This window comes from Loxodonta africana, chromosome 2, assembly GCF_030014295.1.
Source record: "Loxodonta africana isolate mLoxAfr1 chromosome 2, mLoxAfr1.hap2, whole genome shotgun sequence".
Classification (NCBI taxonomy): Eukaryota; Metazoa; Chordata; class Mammalia; order Proboscidea; family Elephantidae; genus Loxodonta; species Loxodonta africana.
Genome location: NC_087343.1, coordinates 58,199,472 through 58,217,366, shown reverse-complemented (window position 1 = coordinate 58,217,366; position 17,895 = coordinate 58,199,472). Strand labels below are relative to the sequence as shown.

Sequence of the window (17,895 nt, the reverse complement as noted above, 5' to 3'; positions counted from 1 at the left end):
TACAATGGTTAAGCACCTGGTTGATAACAAAAGGTCAGTGGTTGGAACCCACCAGCTACTTCCTGGGAGAAAAGAGCTGGCAATCTGCTACAGTAAAGATTTGCAGCCTAAGAAACCCCGTGGGGCAGTTCTACTCTGTCCTATAGGGTCGCTATGAGTCGGAATTGATTCGATGGCCCTTAACAACAACCCTCAACTGGCCTCCCTGCTGGTCTCAGTGATGGTGTGGCTTAGACCTTCATATTCCTGATGGTTCTGAGCGCTTGTCAACATGTTCTACTTAGACCAGGCCAGGGCGACAGCACTTATTTATTTACTGCTAAGATTGGGCAAGGAAATATCAAGAGTTGTCCAAAGGGATCACCTGGGTGCTTAACACGTTCCTCCATGTCCCCATTGTGTAACAGTATTTCTACTTTCCCCTGATTATCCAGGGTCAATTACCCTGCCAAATTAGGGATGATTGATGTTGCCTGCTCGTTCCTTAATATAAGGAGACCGAAATGTCCAGGTAACAGCTATAGCTTCTTGTGCAAAGGGAATCTTGCCATGTCCTCTGGTGGAAGCATTCCCTTCTGGAAATCACGAACTTTGAAGCCATAGCACAGACTTATGGGGAAGGAACACACAAATTCCCCAAATGAGTCACCGAGTGTGAAGCCACTCCCACTCTACCTCTTGGTTCTCAGACCCATATGTTATACCTCTTGGGGACTCAGCACCATATAAGATCTTTTAAGTGTATATTATGTCACGGAGGATGGCAATGCTTCTGATCTGGTGCTTCAGCTATACCTTCACCAGACTATTCCAACACTATCAGTCCTACAGCTTCTGGGTGGTGCGTTATGTGATAGGACCACTAGATCCCGTGGTCACAGGCCCATTCCCACACCTCCTTTGGTGTGGGAGTAAAATGGATGATGTTATCTGGGATCCCGTGTTGATGGATCAAACACTCCATGAGCCCTTGGATGGTGGTGCTAACCGAGGCTCTGGAGGCAGGAAAGGCAAACATATGCCCAGAATAAGTGTCTATTCCTGTCAAAATTAATCACTGGCTATTCCAAGAAGAAAGGGCTTCATTGAAGTCAACTTGCCACCAAGTAACCAGTTGGTCTCCTCAAGGGTTGGTGACATATTTGGAACTCGGTATTGGTCTCTGTTGGAGGCATGTCGGACATTCAGCAGTGGCAGTAGCTAGCCTTGGTAGGAGGGGCCTATTCTATTGGTGCATGATATTCCACCCCTGCCACCATGGCTACTTAATTCGTGCACCCATTGTGCCAAAAATGGGGTGGCAGATGACAGGGGCTGGCAGATGTCAACTGGACAAGTCATGTTATCTGCCTGCTTGTTTATATGGTGGATGTTTCTTGTGGGCATTAACAGGCAATATGAAGATCTTCACACTTTATGCTGCCTCTCATACATCTATCCCAGACCTCCTTGTCCTGGATCTCCCAGTCTTTCTCATTCTAGGCCCCTGGCCATCTGACCAGCCAATTTGCAACTACCTGTGAGTCTTTTTGTATTCCAACTCCGGCCATTAGTTTTTCCATATACAGTGTATAATCAGGTGTGCCCCTCAAACTTCTATCCATTTGGAAGGCTTTTCCTCACTGTTGTTTTTCATGGCTACCTTGAGTGGGGATGTAGTGCAACTGGAGTAAATTTTCAGCGTGCATCTAGATGATGAAATTGACTCAGCAATGAACCAAGTTTAGGTTATTTTGATCATACATTATCAGCTGGTCATAAGAGATCCCCCATACAGCCATAGATATAAGCTCAGGGAAAGGTGCTGGGCAAGAATGGTAGATGGCATGGAGGTCTGGGCTACCCTGTCATGTAGTTTGCTTGTGCTTTCTAGTCCTATTCATGCTCGATCCCCGATATGTCACTTCCATCCCTGGAAAATTTTCCACCATCTGCCTTGGCAAATCTGTCATGTCTGCCTTACTTAGAGTGGGCCACTGGATTTTCCATGCTTCTGGACCTACTTTTCAGCAGTTAAGTTCACACCGTTTTTGGGAGTCCTTGCCAGAGGTTATATCCCATATCCCCAGAGAGTGTACCCAAATATATAAACTGTCTCTTATCCAACATTATGTTCCTGCTTCCTTGATCGTGTATCCTCAGTCTTCTGTGTATTCTCCCAGCTACTGGCAGCACATCCGGCTAGGGCCTGAGCTCCTTTGGGGTCTAATCCCTTCTCCCCCATATCAGACCTAACAGGTCCCCACACAGGTTATGTTGTGACTTAACCCTTGCTTTTGATCCAGTGGCCAGGACGAAAGATGGGACTGTATCTTCAGGGAGGGGAGTACATGTTTTCTTGTGGGGAGAGGGCTCTGCATCACCTTTAAGCAAGGAGGAGCCCTAGCCTTAATGGGGGAATGGACCATTTCTGCAGGCTGAAAGGGTTTGGAGAGATCTAGGGATTCAAGTATTGGAATGCATCAAGCAGATATCTCTATCATCATCTATTCCATATGTCCCAACCAGGACCTTGGTCTTGTCACAGCTGGCCTGTCTTGGTTGGGACGTTAACTTTCTTTGGAGCTCTACTACTCTGACAATTATAATAAGTCTAGGTCTGTGTCTCAGCTTCCTCTGCCCTCCTGCTATAGGAGATGAGAACCACGGAGCCCTCTGGCTTTCACACTTAGTTTATAGTTGTCAATTACTCTCCCTTGGCTTTTTCCTATCTTTTTCCAAAGCTTTATTCAAACTTAGCAACAAATACCCATTTCCATTTTCTCATAGTTACTATTTCCCCATGTTTTTCATAGCCGATATTTCATAACCAGGTAATGTGTTCCTTTCTACTGTTATACCATACTAGCTCACCACCGATGAAAAGTGGACAAATGTACTTCCTCCTTGTGCCAGGGGCTCTCTGTGGTTCACCTACCACCAGTGATAGGTGCTTAATTGCCATTTGAATAGTTGGTGATCCAGCTCCGAAAATCTCATCCCAGCATCTACTTTCTCAGATCACCTTCAGTACCGGTTGTCACAAGTTGGATTCCCTAGGAATCAGAATCTAGGATGGAACTTAGCACACAGAAGGTTTACTAGAGAGTTTTCTTGAGATCAAACCCTATGGAAGAGAAGGAAGCAATATTGGGTAAGTTTAGAAGTCGAATTGCAATTCAGTCTCAGTGGAAGTCTCAGCTAACCCCCTTGGCAGTTCTGAAGATGGGATGACCCTTCAGAGCTGTCCTGAGTTGCGGGCAGAGCAAGCCAAGCCTTTATAGCGCTATCCATTAGTTATTAGATGCTGGCCACCCCAGGGAGGTAGAGTAGCCTTGGGTATGACAACTCTTTTTAGCAGGGGTCAGTATTTAAAGGGGGATGACAACATAAAGTGATTTAGTCATTGTGTAATAAATTCGCTAATTTATACTTCTCTTTTATTTTTCCTTAGCATCTTTTTATGGCAAATGCTATGTGGAGCTCAACATCATAGAAGTTTCCTCCGAGTTATCTCTTCAATTAAAATTTCAAACCATTAAACCACAGGGATTACTTTTTCTCACAGCTGGGAAAAATAACTGCTGTATAATAGAACTCCAATCAGGAAACCTAAGAGTATAATTTTTAAAAATGTTTAAAAATATATAGGCATTCAATTACTGGAGAGAAAAATTAGAAAAACAGCAAAATAACTATAAATTTTGACTGCTGTTATTCCACTAGAAAAAAATGATGTGCTATTTTTAAAGGTTGAGATCTTTTCCAGTTTTACCAGTATGTCTTAAATATCTGACCCTAAAACTTTCTAAAGGAGTCCATGGCTGGCGCAAATGGTTAACACTCTCAGCTGCTAACCCAAAGATTAGAGGTTGGATTCCACACAGAGGTGCCTTAGAAGAAAGGCCTGGTGATCTATTTCTGAAAAATCAGCCATTAAAAACTCTTTGGAGCACAGTTCTACTCTGACACACATGAGGTCGCCATGAGTCAGATTTGACTTGATAGTAACTGGTTTTAAAACTTTCTAACCTCAATATATAGTTTATAAATTTGGGCAGAGTTTTTATGTCCAGATTTCTTTCTGCTTTGTGAAGGATTCCATTTTCTCAATAAAACACTATGAGCTGAGAAATGTGACTAAATTGATTAATTATGATTTATTTTCTTTCAGGTGAGAGTAAATTTGGGTGCAGGCAAACAAATGCTTCTTTCTGAGCAAAGACTTGGTATGGATGACCTGACTTGGTATTTGGTGGAATTGTACTACATTAAGGATCAGATCTCTCTGGTTATTGATAAACATTATGAGACAGCTGGCCTAATGGCTGTTGGGATGCACAATTTGAACTTTCAACACGGAATCTGCGTAGGAGGCATTGGTGGACTCAATGTCCCTTACCCAGATGGCAAGCCCCCCAGTTTCAGAGGATGTGATATTTAACCAAAGCAAGATCCTTGTATCCCTGAGATTATACCCTGGTTTCAAGAAGTTTGTAAGGTGTCACCAGGATGCAGTGATGAATTTTTTGCGGGGCAAATTGAAGCCATCAATTTCATTAGCCCCAGATCCTACGTCACCTTCCCAAGGTGGAGGATACATAGAGAAGGGCTGTTGGAATTTATTTTGCAGACTGGAGCTTGATAAGCCTTGCTTTTATTTCAGACTGGAAGAGAAGGAGATTTTTTTGCTTTGGAAATAGATGAAGGCCTACTGAAGGCTCATGTAGGAAGGAGTAAAAGTAAAACTCAACTTTCTTGTTTTAGCTTAGTTAGTGACAATAAGTGGCACGTTATTCAACTCAAACTCACTGAAAGGCATCTGAACCTGATGGTAGATCAAGAAGGGGTTAGGGCATTGCTGCCTTTGCAAAATAACCCATTTGTGTCTGAAGGCCCCCTCTTTGTGGGAGGCCTCAATAACCATGTGTGGGAAGAAGTGAATAACTTAAAACTTCCCTCTATGCTAAGGAAATCTGCTCAAGGAATCTCTTTCAAAGGGTGCTTAAGAGGTTTGGAAGCCAACTCAAAAAAGAGAGCATTAAGGGATGCCCTTGTTTTCAAAGATATTTCCGTTGGGTGCAAAACTGGGAGTATTGACAACACAAATTCTTCTATAACAACATCGGAAAACCTACTTAGTCAGAAGTTGCTCTTTCTACTCCCATCTCTGGGGCCACAAAGCCTTTTCTTCAAGAAGAGAATAGCTATTTCTTGGTTTTGAATAACTTGGAGGTCCAAGAAGGTGGACATGCCTGATTGGAACAAAAGCATACGAAAGTGAACATGGAATTTTAAATTTTGGGCGTCCGTCATTCTCAAATACTATTTGAAATAAAGGAAATGCCTGTTCATGGGTTCCTTAGGTTAGATGTTTCACCTGGGCAAGAAATGGAGAAGGCTTTTGCTCTGTTAGATTTGTGGCAAGGAAAAGTTTGGTATGTCCATGATGGTTCAGAAGAACCTAGGAATTTTTTTTCACATTTTTGGTCTCTTTCAACAGCCATAAGGAAACACCATTATATCTGCACGGACACATTCCACATGTGTTTAACATTATTGCCATTCCAGTAAGTGATCTTCTGTACCTTAAACTCCCTGAAGGCAGCTCGCTTCTCCTGCTTGAGAACTCTAAGAAACGATTGACCCCAAGTATAAAACAGGTGTCAGACCCTGACACAGATTCTCTGACTATTAGTTTTTCAGTTCTTGGTAACTTCAATTCAGATGCTGGGTTTTTAGAAAATGTCATTGATCCTGGGAGAGCCTTTAATGGTTTTACACAAGGGGAGTTGAGAAACAGCAACATTTTCTACGTGCACAAGGGTCATCAGAACTCCAGGATTGTTCTGAGAGCAAATGATGAAACTCCACTTAGCAATACAATGGTGCTACGGGTCATGGCTGTTCCTTGGGACTTTGAAGTGGCCAGCAGAACTGGTGTGGTCATACAATAGGGTAGCATGGTTCTGATAACACAGAGTAACTTGTCAGTGGAGGTTAATGGTGAATGGCAGGAGATGGAGACCTGCTATGATATTACTCATCCACCTCAATTTGGCCAGATTCAGCAGCGGGGGTCTATTGGGGAATGGAAGTAAGTTGGCACCTTTTCCCAGAGTTCCGTTAATTGGGGTCTGGTCAGGTGCTGCAGTACATTCAAAGAGTTGCAGCAAGAAAACGTTACTGATCACTTTAAATTTAAAGTCAGCATAGAAGGAAAAACCAGCGAAGAGCTGACGTTTTCTGTTACCGTGCAATGGCTGAAGTTCACGCTCCTGAACAATGTTCCTCTCAAGATCAGTACAATAAACAAGCAAGTATTGAATTCTGATCAGTTGTAGGCTGTGACAGAGGGTGTGGAAGTAGCTGAGCGCCAACTACATTTTAAGTTACTGACCCCGCCTAAGAGAGGAAAATTTTTACTTGGCAATAAAGTTCTAAAAACAAACTCGATCTTCAGCCAAAAGAACGTTACCGACTCTGAGATGAGTTAGCGACTCTGAGATGTGTTACAAACCACAGGAGAGGCCGGTGGGAGATGCACAGGACACTTTTAGGTTCTTAATTGTTGCAAAACACATAGAATCCAAGGCTTATGCTTTCAAAATAAACTTTAAAGCAAAGAAAACATGCATCATTTTAACCAACAGAGGATTATTCCTAAAAGGAGAAGGGATGTTAATTACAAAATCAGAATTATTTGTTCAAATCTTGGGCAATTGGATCTCCCAATATAAAATCACCAAGAGGCCTCAACATGGAAAGCTGAAGCTGATTAACATCCCTGATTCTTTGGGAAGTAATGATATCACTGTGTTCACTGATTAAGACATAGTGAGCGAGAGGCTGATGTATGTTCACAATGACTCTGAGACCTCGCATGATGAATTCCTTCTTGTGGCTTCCTCCCAAGGACTAGGCTGAGAGGGAGTGGTCAGGGATCTTGACACAGAGCATTTGTCTGCAGAAATCAAAGTCAACATTTCTGTTGGGTTAAAGAATGATGAGAAACCAGTGCGTGTGGTAGATAAGGTCTTTCATGTTGTGCAGAATGGCCAGCGCTTATTGACTCTGGCAGATCTCTGCTACCATGACCCTGATTTTGGATTTTGATGATGGGCAGTTGCTATACACCCAGTGGGGCATCCCAAACAGGGATTTAGTGTGAGCCAGTGACCCCATTCATAACTCTATCAGTTCAGTCAGGAGGACCTGCAGGAAGGGCATGTGCTCTTCAGGCATCATGGTGCAGACTCTGCCCGCTTTGTGCTGTCTGTGGCAGATGGCGTCCATTACATGTCGTCCCTTTTCGAGGTCCGTGTGTCAGACCCTTACATCCAGATAGCCAACAACACTGGACTACTTGTATGGAGAGGAAAAGATAGCTGCCTCACAGCAGCTAACCTTAGTGTCACCACAAACCAAGATGTCGGAATGGACCGAGAGATCGAATTCCGCATGTGCAGCCAGCCTCCAAAGCATGGCAGAGTCCTGGTCAGCAATTCCGTGCCTCACTCATTTTCTCAGCATGACATGAAGGAAGGACATGTGATTTATAGGCATGACGGCAGTGGCAACTTTGACGTGTTCAACCCGAGAGTGAAAGTTAAAGATACGTGTTTAGAAATGGGAGTCTATGGACAAGTATACTTGGAAAGCCACCAGCACCACACCCATGTTCTGCACAGTGAGACCCTTGTAGTGGAAGAAGGAAAACCAGTAAAATTAAATAGAGGAAACTTCAGTTAGGTAGTTGTCCTAAGCACCAAGCATTTTCATTCTCCCAGGATCACAGGGGCTGATTTATTTGTTTGCTTCTGAAAGCTACTTATGTGTTGATTTGTCTCCTGATATTAGGAATGACTATTTTTCCTTTTTTAAATGTAGATGCCATTGAGAAGAAAAGTTGAAAGTTTTCATGATCTTAACACTACTAATTTTCCTGTAGTTGGAAATGAAATATAAGCAATTCTCAGCCTTATGTTGAAGCTGTGTCCACATGTGCACGTGTGTGTGTGTGTGTGTGTGTGTGTGTGTGTATTAGTGCAGCATGAACTGAGGATGGGGAAGGGAGGTATATTTTATGGCAAATTAAGAGATCTTTACTTTTATTCATTATTCATGACAACACTGCCATCTTTTATTTGATCTTAGTTAACATTTGCAATGTGATAAAGCAGGGTCTTAAAACTTAAAGCAATTTAACAAACATAAAAAAGATTCCTAAAACAGGTGATGATATTACACAGTTTGCTTCCATAGGTGTGAATGTGGCCTTGTTTAGCTCCCTGAAATTGATGGATGCAGTTGGCATAGATAGGTGGAATGCCAGGGGTGAGACCTCACACTAGAAGCCACCTGGTTTCCTGGGCTCCTACTTGGAAACGCCCAGCATGCACAGCCCTGCTGACCAGGGTTAGGAGGGAGTGTTCCTACTAGAGAATCTTGCACGGGGTGCCTAAGCTGTGATTTGTGAGAATTGTGCGTGAATGTAGGCGATTCTGAATCTACCCTCAGGACTGCAAACAGGATTACTTGTTTGCTAAACACAGTCAATTGTATCAAGTAGTAATGAATTCAAATCAAAACGAATAATAAGTTTCGAATAAGGAAATATGGGACCCACAAGGCTTTCTCAGTTCTTTTTCAGGAGATTATTGTTAGGTGCTGTCAAGTTCGTTCCGACTCATAGCAACCCCATGAACAATAGAACACTGCCCAGTCCTTCACCAGCCCCACGATTGTTGCTATGTTTGACCTCATTGTTGCAGCACTGTGTCAGTTCATCTCATTGAGGGTCTTCCTCTTTTTAGCTGACCCTCTGCTTCAGGAGCTTGTTGTTGTTTTAGATGCCATTGAGTCACTTCTGGCTTGTAGCGACCCCGTGTACAACAGAACAAAACACTGGCTAGTCCTGCGCCATCCTCACAATCGTTCCTATGCTTGAGCCCATTGTTGCAACTACTGTGTCAGTCCATCTCATTGAGGGTCTTCCTCTTTTTCCGCTGACCCTCTACTTTATCAATCATGATGTCCTTCTCCAGGGACTAATCCCTCCTGATAACATGTCCCAAGTATATGAGAGTTTATGTATAAGTTTCACCACAAGGGGGCATGTGTAGTTCAGTGATTATAAATCAGTTACAGTCACAGCTTTGAGGTGGAGTTTGCTGTATCAATAAATCAAATATGTATTGAAAATGCTGAGCTAGTTACAATGGGGGAGAAAAATAAACTTTCCTAGAAGCTCTTGTGATTTTAGTGACTCAACTGCAGCTTCTTCCATCACCTTTTTTCCTTCTTCTCTTAATCATTTTCTTTCACTTCAACTACCTTCTGTTCCTGGATTTCTTGCTACTTTGAATGAGGCCTTTTAATACTTTAGTAGCTACTCGAGTGTTGTGACCATTGTTGTTGTTAGGTGCTTTTGAGTCGGTTCCTACTCACAGCGACCTTGTGTATAACAGAATGAAATGTTACCTGGTCCTGCGCCTTCCTCACAAATGTTGCTATGTTTGAGCCCATTGTTGTAGCTACTGTATCAATCTATTTTGTTAAAGGTCTTCCTCCTTTTGGCTGACCCTCTACTGCACCAAGCAGGATGTCCTTCTCCAGGTATTAGTCCTGATAAGAGTAATTGTTGACTATTACTTTGGTTTATGACCAGGGCAGATATTCAATATATTGGCATGGGCACAGATGAGTTATGACAGACCCTGGCTTTAACTGTGTATCAACCTTGATTGTAACTTATGCCATTTGTGGACATTAACAGAAAACAACTTGGGTCATCAAAAATCTTAACTCTTGCATGTATTAATATGTTTTTCTTTTTTTGGTCTATGTTTTGTACATGTGAACTCAAGGCTGTGCTTGAAGATAATATTCCTTTGGAGGCCATGTTCATAGCCAGGGTTCCGCCAGTGCATGGATACCTCCGAAATTCTATACCAGAAGAAGACAGCTTGGTTGCAGATGAAAAGTCCTCTTTTAGCTTTATACAACAGGATATTGATGATGGCAGTATACACTATGGGCAAACAGCTCCTGACCAACATCTGGACTGTTTTCTGCTGGATGTGTCTAATGGTTTCCAAGCTGTGAGTGGAGTGGAAACCTTGGTAGCTATTGTCCCTAAGCGAATTCCTCTCAAGGTACAGAATTTTACAATCCAAGAAGGCGGCTCTAGAGCACTTCTGGAAGACTACTTCAAAATTCCAAGCAAATATTTTGTGGTACTTGACTGTGAATTTGTTCTACTTGAACCACCAAAACATGGTTATGTTGAAAATTCTCATTTTCCAAGAGTAAAACTAATGAAATTTACCAGGAAAGAGGTAATAACTCCCAGTTAATATATTTGGGTATTCTGGGTAAGAGAGAGAGAAAAAAAAAAAAAAATGACTATCATTTAGGATCATGGGCTCTCAAGGATGATGGGACCTTAGAGGGTGTCTAGTCCAGCTTCTTATCAGGTGCCTGAAGCCCTTCTACATTAACTCTGTAGAGAGGTTATCCAGCCGTTGCTTAGCCTCTTCAGTGCTAGAGAACTCACTACTTCCTGACATGGGCCTTTCCAGTTAAAAAAAAAAAACTCCAATTGTTAGAAAATCTTTATGTTAAACCTGCCATTTAGAAACTTCTTCTAAGCCCTGATTCTGGTACCCTATAGAACAAATCTGGCCTCCTTACACGAAAGCTCATTAAATATTTGAAAGAAGTTATCGAAGTCCCTTGAATTTATCTTCTTTAGGTTAAGCATCCCTGGTTCCTCCCACTTTCCTCATATGCCATGGGTTTCCAGCTCTGCACCATCCTGGCTGCCCAATTCTAGGTAAACTCCACATCATCAGTGTCCTTAAAATGTAATACCCAGATATTTAACACAAGTATGCTTCAATCATTAGTTGATTTTTTCATTTATTTACTCATTCAAACAACAGATGCTTGCTTATGGAGTCCATACTTTGTGCCATAACCTGTGCTAGACCATTACTGGTAAAATGGCCTGTTCTCTACAATCAAGTCTGTCCTATAGGGTCGCTATGAGTCGGAACTGACTCGGCTGGGTTTGTCTACAATCAAGGAGCTAGACACAATTGCCAATCTGGCATCCAGTCAGCCTAAAATAATCAAAGTCAACTCTAGGCTATTATCAGGTTTCTTTGTTTTATAATAATACTAGCATGGTATTATTGTCAGACTTTGCTTTCTTATCATGAATTAAAGAACGATTTCCATTACTTTCTTTTTAAATATTCAAAGTAGCTTGCAGATCCCCATCATTTCCTTTACAAGCCCCTAGGAATACAAACTCCTCACGTTGGAAACCATTTACGACCGCCTACTATCCTTTGGTCCCTGGGTGGTGTACAGTGTGCACTTGGCTACTAACATAAAGGTTGGCAGCTCGAATCCACAGTGGTGCCACAGAAGAAAGGCCTGGCAATTTGCTTCTGTAAAGATTACAGCCAAGAAAACCCCATGGAGCAGTTCTACTCTGTAACACATGGGGTCGCCATTAGTCAGAATCGACTTGAAGGCAGTGAGTTTGGTTTGGGTTTTACCATCCTTTGGGTATCTTTGTACAGCTAAGAGTCATGTGCTCTACTTCAATTTGGCTCTAAGGACTTCAGCCCATTACCTGTTTTGAATTGACATTCTAAATATTTACTCTGTTCAAGCTAATATGTGGGCTTACCATGGTAAGTTAGACATATTCCTTGCCCTCAAGAAATGGTGTGGGGGAACCAGGCACACCAACTTTAATGTAAGATGTACTCTTCTTACCTCTAATGTAGCATTTTCACAGTGGTGCTAGGGAGAATACAGAATTGGCACAGCTGAATCTACTTGAGAAGAATAGGGATGCCTTCACAGAGGGAATAGCGTTTAAGCTAGTCCTTGAGGAGAGAAAGATCAGACAGATAACAGAGGAGCAAACAGAATAAAGCAATCCAAGGAAACGCAACAGTGTGGCCAAAGGCGTGGAGGCCTTGAAGTGAACGGTGGCTCAGGGAGTGAGGAATATCCAAGAGCAACACTGGTGGATGGGCTAAGGAGTGGCAGAGAGTGCTTGGGCTAAACAGTGGAGGGTCTTGAATTACCTGCCAAGGGGTTTAGTCCTAACTAGGTGGCACTAAGGAACCATGGGGAGAAGTAGAGAATTCTGAGGTTGGAAGGGGTCTTAGAAATCAGCTATTCTTTAATGACCCCTATGCAGGTGTCTCTTAATCTCTGCTGACCTCTTAAAGGCTGGGAAAGCCATCCAAGGTAAAAGACCTTCTCTTGTCTGAACTGAATTTAATACTTTTTATCTGGTGCATTCTAGGTTAGGTGAAAAGTATTATATAAATATGTTTGGTTAGAGACCAACTTTAGGTCTTGTCTTGACCAATTATGTACTGATTGTGCTTGGTGTTTACTTAATGATGGCTGGTTGAACTGGTATTGTCAAGCAAGGCACATCTGTGCTATCTCTGTTATTAGGTAGCCTTGCTCTCGGGGAAGAATCAAGGTCACATACATACCCCTGCTAGTTCAGGTGACTCCTTCACACTCTCTTCCTATATGATTCCTGAGGTCTCCAGGTTTTGAGACACTATTATTTTTCACTTAAAATGACTTTAAACCCTGAAAGCTAGTGGCTATAATTTTTGTGCCTTGGAAGAAGACAGCCCTGACCATATTGGTCCTTCATTAATTGAGCAATTATTTATTGAGTACCTATGATATGGCAGGAATGCTAGTTCTAGCTCCTGCAGATAAAGCAATGAACTAAACAGGCAATAATCTCTCTCCTCGACATTTTGTTCCTGGCGGGAGGGAGAAGGGAGAGAGTCCAATAATCAATAAACTACATAAGTGCAATAAGTGGCATGTTGGATGAACGATACTGTTATGGAGAGAAAGCAGGAAAGGGGACAGGAAGTGCTGGGGCCTTTAGTGGGGTATGTGTGTGTGTTTATGCATGTGCGTGTGTTTGATTTAAAATAGGGTGGTCAGAGAAGGTCCCACTAAGAAGGCGGCATGTGAGCAGACACCTAAAGGAGGTGACTGATGGAGGTGCTAAGTGGATATGGGGCAACAGCCGTCAGCAGAGGGACTAGCAAGTGTAATAGTGTTGGATACATGCCTGGCATGTCTGAGGAACAACAAAGAGTCTACTGTGGCTGGAGCTGCGTGCATAGGAGGGAGAGCAGTAGATGAGGTGGAGAGGTAAGGCTTGGGAGGGCCAGAGACTGCGCCTTTCACCCCGAGGGAGATGAGAGCAAAGGGAGAGGGCGGGATGTGAGCAGAGGAGTGACACAATATGCCCTTGAACATGATTGGTGACAAGGCACCAAATACTTTTTAATGTTTCAAAATTTTTTACAAGTTTATGATATTCTTTGATTTCAGGTCAGCAGATGTTATTTCTATTGATAGAAGCCTAGGAATAGACAAATCCCACAAATTCCTCTCCTTCCTTTCATGTTAAACCAAAAAAACAAACAAACAAAAAACATTTTTCTGTCAAGTCGATTCTGACTCATAGCGACCCTATAGGACACAGTAGATCTACCCCATAGAGTTTCCAAGGAGCAGCTGGTGGATTCAAACTACCGATGTTTCGGTTAGCAGCCAGGGTTTTAACCACTACTCCACCGGTGCCACTACACTGAGGGTACAATATACTTCTCCAGGGAAAATACTGAATAGATGACTGCTACTTAAATGCTATAGTCTTAAAGTTTATTAGGGCAAAACTTCCCCTACCCTCTTATCAGTGCCGTCTTCCAAGTTTGTTTTCAAATAGCTTAAGACAGCATGTTCCAGGAACATGTGGTCAGGCATGTGATCAGGAAGTTCTCTGTCCATGGAACTCCAAAGAAATTCTCATAGCACCTGTGTAGGAGTGGCTGCAGCTTTCCCTTGAGACCCTTCATGAACTTTTCAACTCTTGTTGGAACACCTCTGAGAGATCAAAAGTCTTTGTTCAAAGGAAGTGTGCCATGGGAATGGACGAAACTGAACTGTTAAAAATGTTGGCTGTATTTTATCAAAACAAACACAATTCTACAGACTTTTTCAGAAGTTCAGCTACTCCTTTTGAGCTTTGGGAGTTCTCTGCTATTGTACGCACAGGTCACAGAAACACTGAAGCCAAGTTCCCTTTTAGCTTTAAAACTCTTGGTCTCTGATTTGACCCTATGCTTTTCGGCATTTCTGTCAGTGCCTGGAAGACATGAAAAGTATTCTGATCAAATTTGTGGTTATTACAAAGCCAACAGGAATGATTAATTCATGGGATGACCATCTCAGAATTAAAAAAAAAAAAAAGACATCTAACAGGGATAAAATGCTTACATTTGGATTACTACAAGGGGGAGATCTGCCTTGATAGAACAGTTTGGTTCCAGAGGTGTCCTACTTCCAATGTGTTTCATCATATTCTCTCCGCAGGAGCTATACATGAGGTTGTTATGGGTAGCATCTATTAAGAGATGAGCAAAAATGATTGTCTTTTCAGAAAGATGAACAGGGTTGGGAGATAGCAGCGTTAACCTCCCATACAAAAACATTTAAGGAAACAATGCATGCTTAACTCAGAAAAGAGAAGTTTGGGGAAACTACATACTTGATCTGGTCCATACATTTCCAAAAAGAAGAAATCTAAGCACTGGGTGGTAGTTTCAGACATTCAGAATTAGGTTGAGCCTAAATCTAACAGTTTGAATTGTTCAACAAAACCATCAAAAGTTAAAAAATTAGTCACTGAAAAATAAACAAGTAGAGTCTCAATTTTATTGGGTGTCATACTATCAGAAGAAAGGCCTGTTAAGACTACAGCCAAGAAAACCTTTTGGAGCAGTTCCGTGTGTAACAATTTGCCATGATTTGGAATTGATTCAATGGCAACGGGTTTTTATGCCATTGGAAGAAAGATTGGATTATGCTATTTATCTACAACACGCTTTAGTATTAGAAATAGCATTTGAGTTACACCACATTGCTCTGTTCTTCCTTAAACTTACTTCTAGGATGCAGCATCATTTCAGAAAAACTACACTGTCAGTTACAATTTGCACTCAGGTTGTCAAACTTCATGGAATAAAGACATGCTTCTGTGTTTCACACAGGTTTAAAAAGTTAGAGTTTCTTAAATAGCAATATGTTCATATTTTAAAATTGCATTTCAGTAAGTTGATTTTTTTTGTTGTTGGTTATAGGTAGAAAATGAATTGATTTACTGTGTTCATGATGATAGTGAGGAGCTTCTTGACAACTTCACCATCTCTGCAAATAGCTCAGAACTTGGAAAAGAGTTTACCCCAAACTACTTTTGTGCCTGTTGAATCAGTAAATGATGAGGCTCCAGTAATAATAGCCAATAAAGTCCACCAGGTAAGTGCTGCAAGCTTTTTAATTTATAATAATAACAGCACTGGGGCTACCAATTTGATTGCATTTTGTAGTATTTCTAATGTTGAGTGATGGAGCCCTGGTGATGCAGTGGTTAGGAGCTCGCCTGCTGACCAAAAATGTCAGCAGTTTGAATCCACAAGCTGCTCCTTGGAAACCCTATGGGGCAGTTCTACTCTGTCCTGTAGGGTTGCTATGAGTCAGAATCGACTTGATGGCAATTTTTTTTTTACAGGTTTTAATATTAAATAATAAGACATATGTCTATTGATGTATAGTTGACATGTTTCTACTGGTTTTAAACAAACATTATTACTAGAACATTCTGTTGGGTACTGTCAAGAGATGATGAAGAATCACAATGAGGTAGTGCCATATGGCATTTCTTTAGTGAGCATCACTCACATTGTGTTCCCTAGATGTGGCCTTTTCTAATTAGGGATGGGAGCATAGTGGTTAAGAGAGTGGGCTCAGAAGTAGACAGATCTGGGTGAGAGTCTTGGTTCCCCACTATTAGCTGTGTGATCTTGGGCAAGTTGTTTAGCCCTCTAACTTGTTCTCTCATTTGGGTGAAGGGAAATGGAGGCTAATAATGACCTTACAGGGTTGTTGTAAGAATTACATGATAAAATGAATATAAAGTTTTCCCACAGAACCTGACATGTGGTTAGGGCCCAAGTCTCTGGGTGGTGCAGTTAATCTGATTGACTGCTAACCAAAAGGTTAGAGGTTTGAGCCCACCAAGAGTTGCCTGGCAATCTGCTTCTGAAGTCAGCCATTGGAAACCCTATGGAACTCAGTTCTACTCTGACACACATGGGGTTGACCATGAAGTGGCATCAACTTGACGGCAATTATTTATTATTATAAAAAATTCTAAGGCCAGACCGGTTCTGGGATAAAATAAAGACTCTGCACAATCATGGTGTACCATCTTGCTGGTTCTAGGTGCTTCAGTCTCTTCTGAGAATCCCCTGGGTGTAGTTCTCAAGCATTCACAGATAAATATCTCTCGGCTGCCGTATAGTGTCCACTGTTTTCCTCCTCTCCTGATTTGGAGCCCTGGGGTAACATCTGTTGTTGGGTCTTCTGTTGCCAGCACAAAGGGGCTGATGCCTAGGACCACTACCTATGCCACTTCCTGCCACCCCAGCACTCCCAGCATTGATGCTGGTGAATCCACTGATACTGGCTTATATTCAAGCATCCCAAAACTTTTATTTAATATATTTTCTTGGCTTTAACTCATCCTTTATTGCTATCCCTTCTTCTAGGGCCTTGGGCATGAACCCACAAGACTGGAGTGAAAAATAATTGTAACTATTATAAGAGTAAGTGTTCAAAAGTAAGTGTTAGCTCTTATTATGTGCCCCATACTGGTTGAAGGGCTGATGACCCTCTGAGATATGAGCTACCATTTTCCTTATTGGACAGATGCGGGAACTTCATGACAGGTGTATGATGCACTCAGGATAGAATGATAGTAAGGGAACCTGCATGGTTTGTTCATGGTTCTTTCATGGTCCTGAGCAGTGCCTGACACATGGTAAACAGTCAGGAAACATTTGTTGAGTGCATGAGTGGAAATGTAAACTGCTCATTTCCCCAACACAAGCCCATGCTTTCTACATCAGGCTTTTGCCCTGACTCTTTCTTCCTTTAGTATGACTGTGTTTCTGGGAGAATCCTTGGTCCCTTACATAAATAAGCCCCCCGTGTGCTCATTCATCAGGGTGTCCAGACATGAAAATCTAAATATGTTCACCTTGAAATCTGATGGGGACAAATCTTCCTACTTATATATTTGACAACTGCAGCCTTATTTATATCACTCATGAAGGTAAATAATTAATAATAGATTCCTTAGAAGTTCAGAGGAATTTGGGTGGTTGGAGAAGATGCAGAAGATGTGGACATGAGCTAGAGGTGTGGTGGTTCCACCTGGGAATGATACTACCCCTTGTGTGGGGGACAGTTTGGAAATGTGATGGAGGGCCTTTAAAAAAATTTTTTTTTGGTTACATTGAGTAGAGGATGCTATGGTGTTTAATGCTTGAGGGCCAGGGATGCTTAATGTCTTGCAATGAATGGGATATTCCTACAAAATGGAGAAATGTTCCACCCAAAGTACCAATATCCAATCAGCTGCTGTCCAGTTGATTATGACTTATGGTGACCTCAGGTATGTGAGTAAACTGTGTTGCACAGGGTTTTCAGTGACTGATTTTTTGGAAATAGATTGTCAGGACTTTCTTCTGAGGCACCTGTTGGTGGCCTCAAACCTCCAACCTTTTGGTTAGCAGCCAAGGGCGTTAACCATTTGCACCACCCAGGGACTCCAAAGTGCAGGTAATATCTTATTAAGAAACTCTATAGTCCCAGGATTGGAAAACTGCATCCAATGGGCCTAATCTGGCTTGTTGCCTGTTTATTTGCATGCCTCAAGCTAAGAAGTGTTTTAACAGATGAACATTTGCTATCAATTTGATAATAGGGGACACTAACTTT

General features: G+C 42.0%; 1 long non-coding RNA gene across 1 annotated transcript; it reads left to right on the top strand.

Moving 5' to 3' along the window:
- The first annotated feature begins 9,811 nt into the window (after positions 1-9,811).
- On the top strand, positions 9,812-17,294 carry LOC104845698 (uncharacterized). Its single transcript, XR_002785122.2, has 3 exons — positions 9,812-10,319; positions 15,195-15,369; positions 16,662-17,294. It is a non-coding gene; the product is annotated as an uncharacterized LOC104845698 (long non-coding RNA).
- The last annotated feature ends 601 nt before the right edge of the window (positions 17,295-17,895 follow it).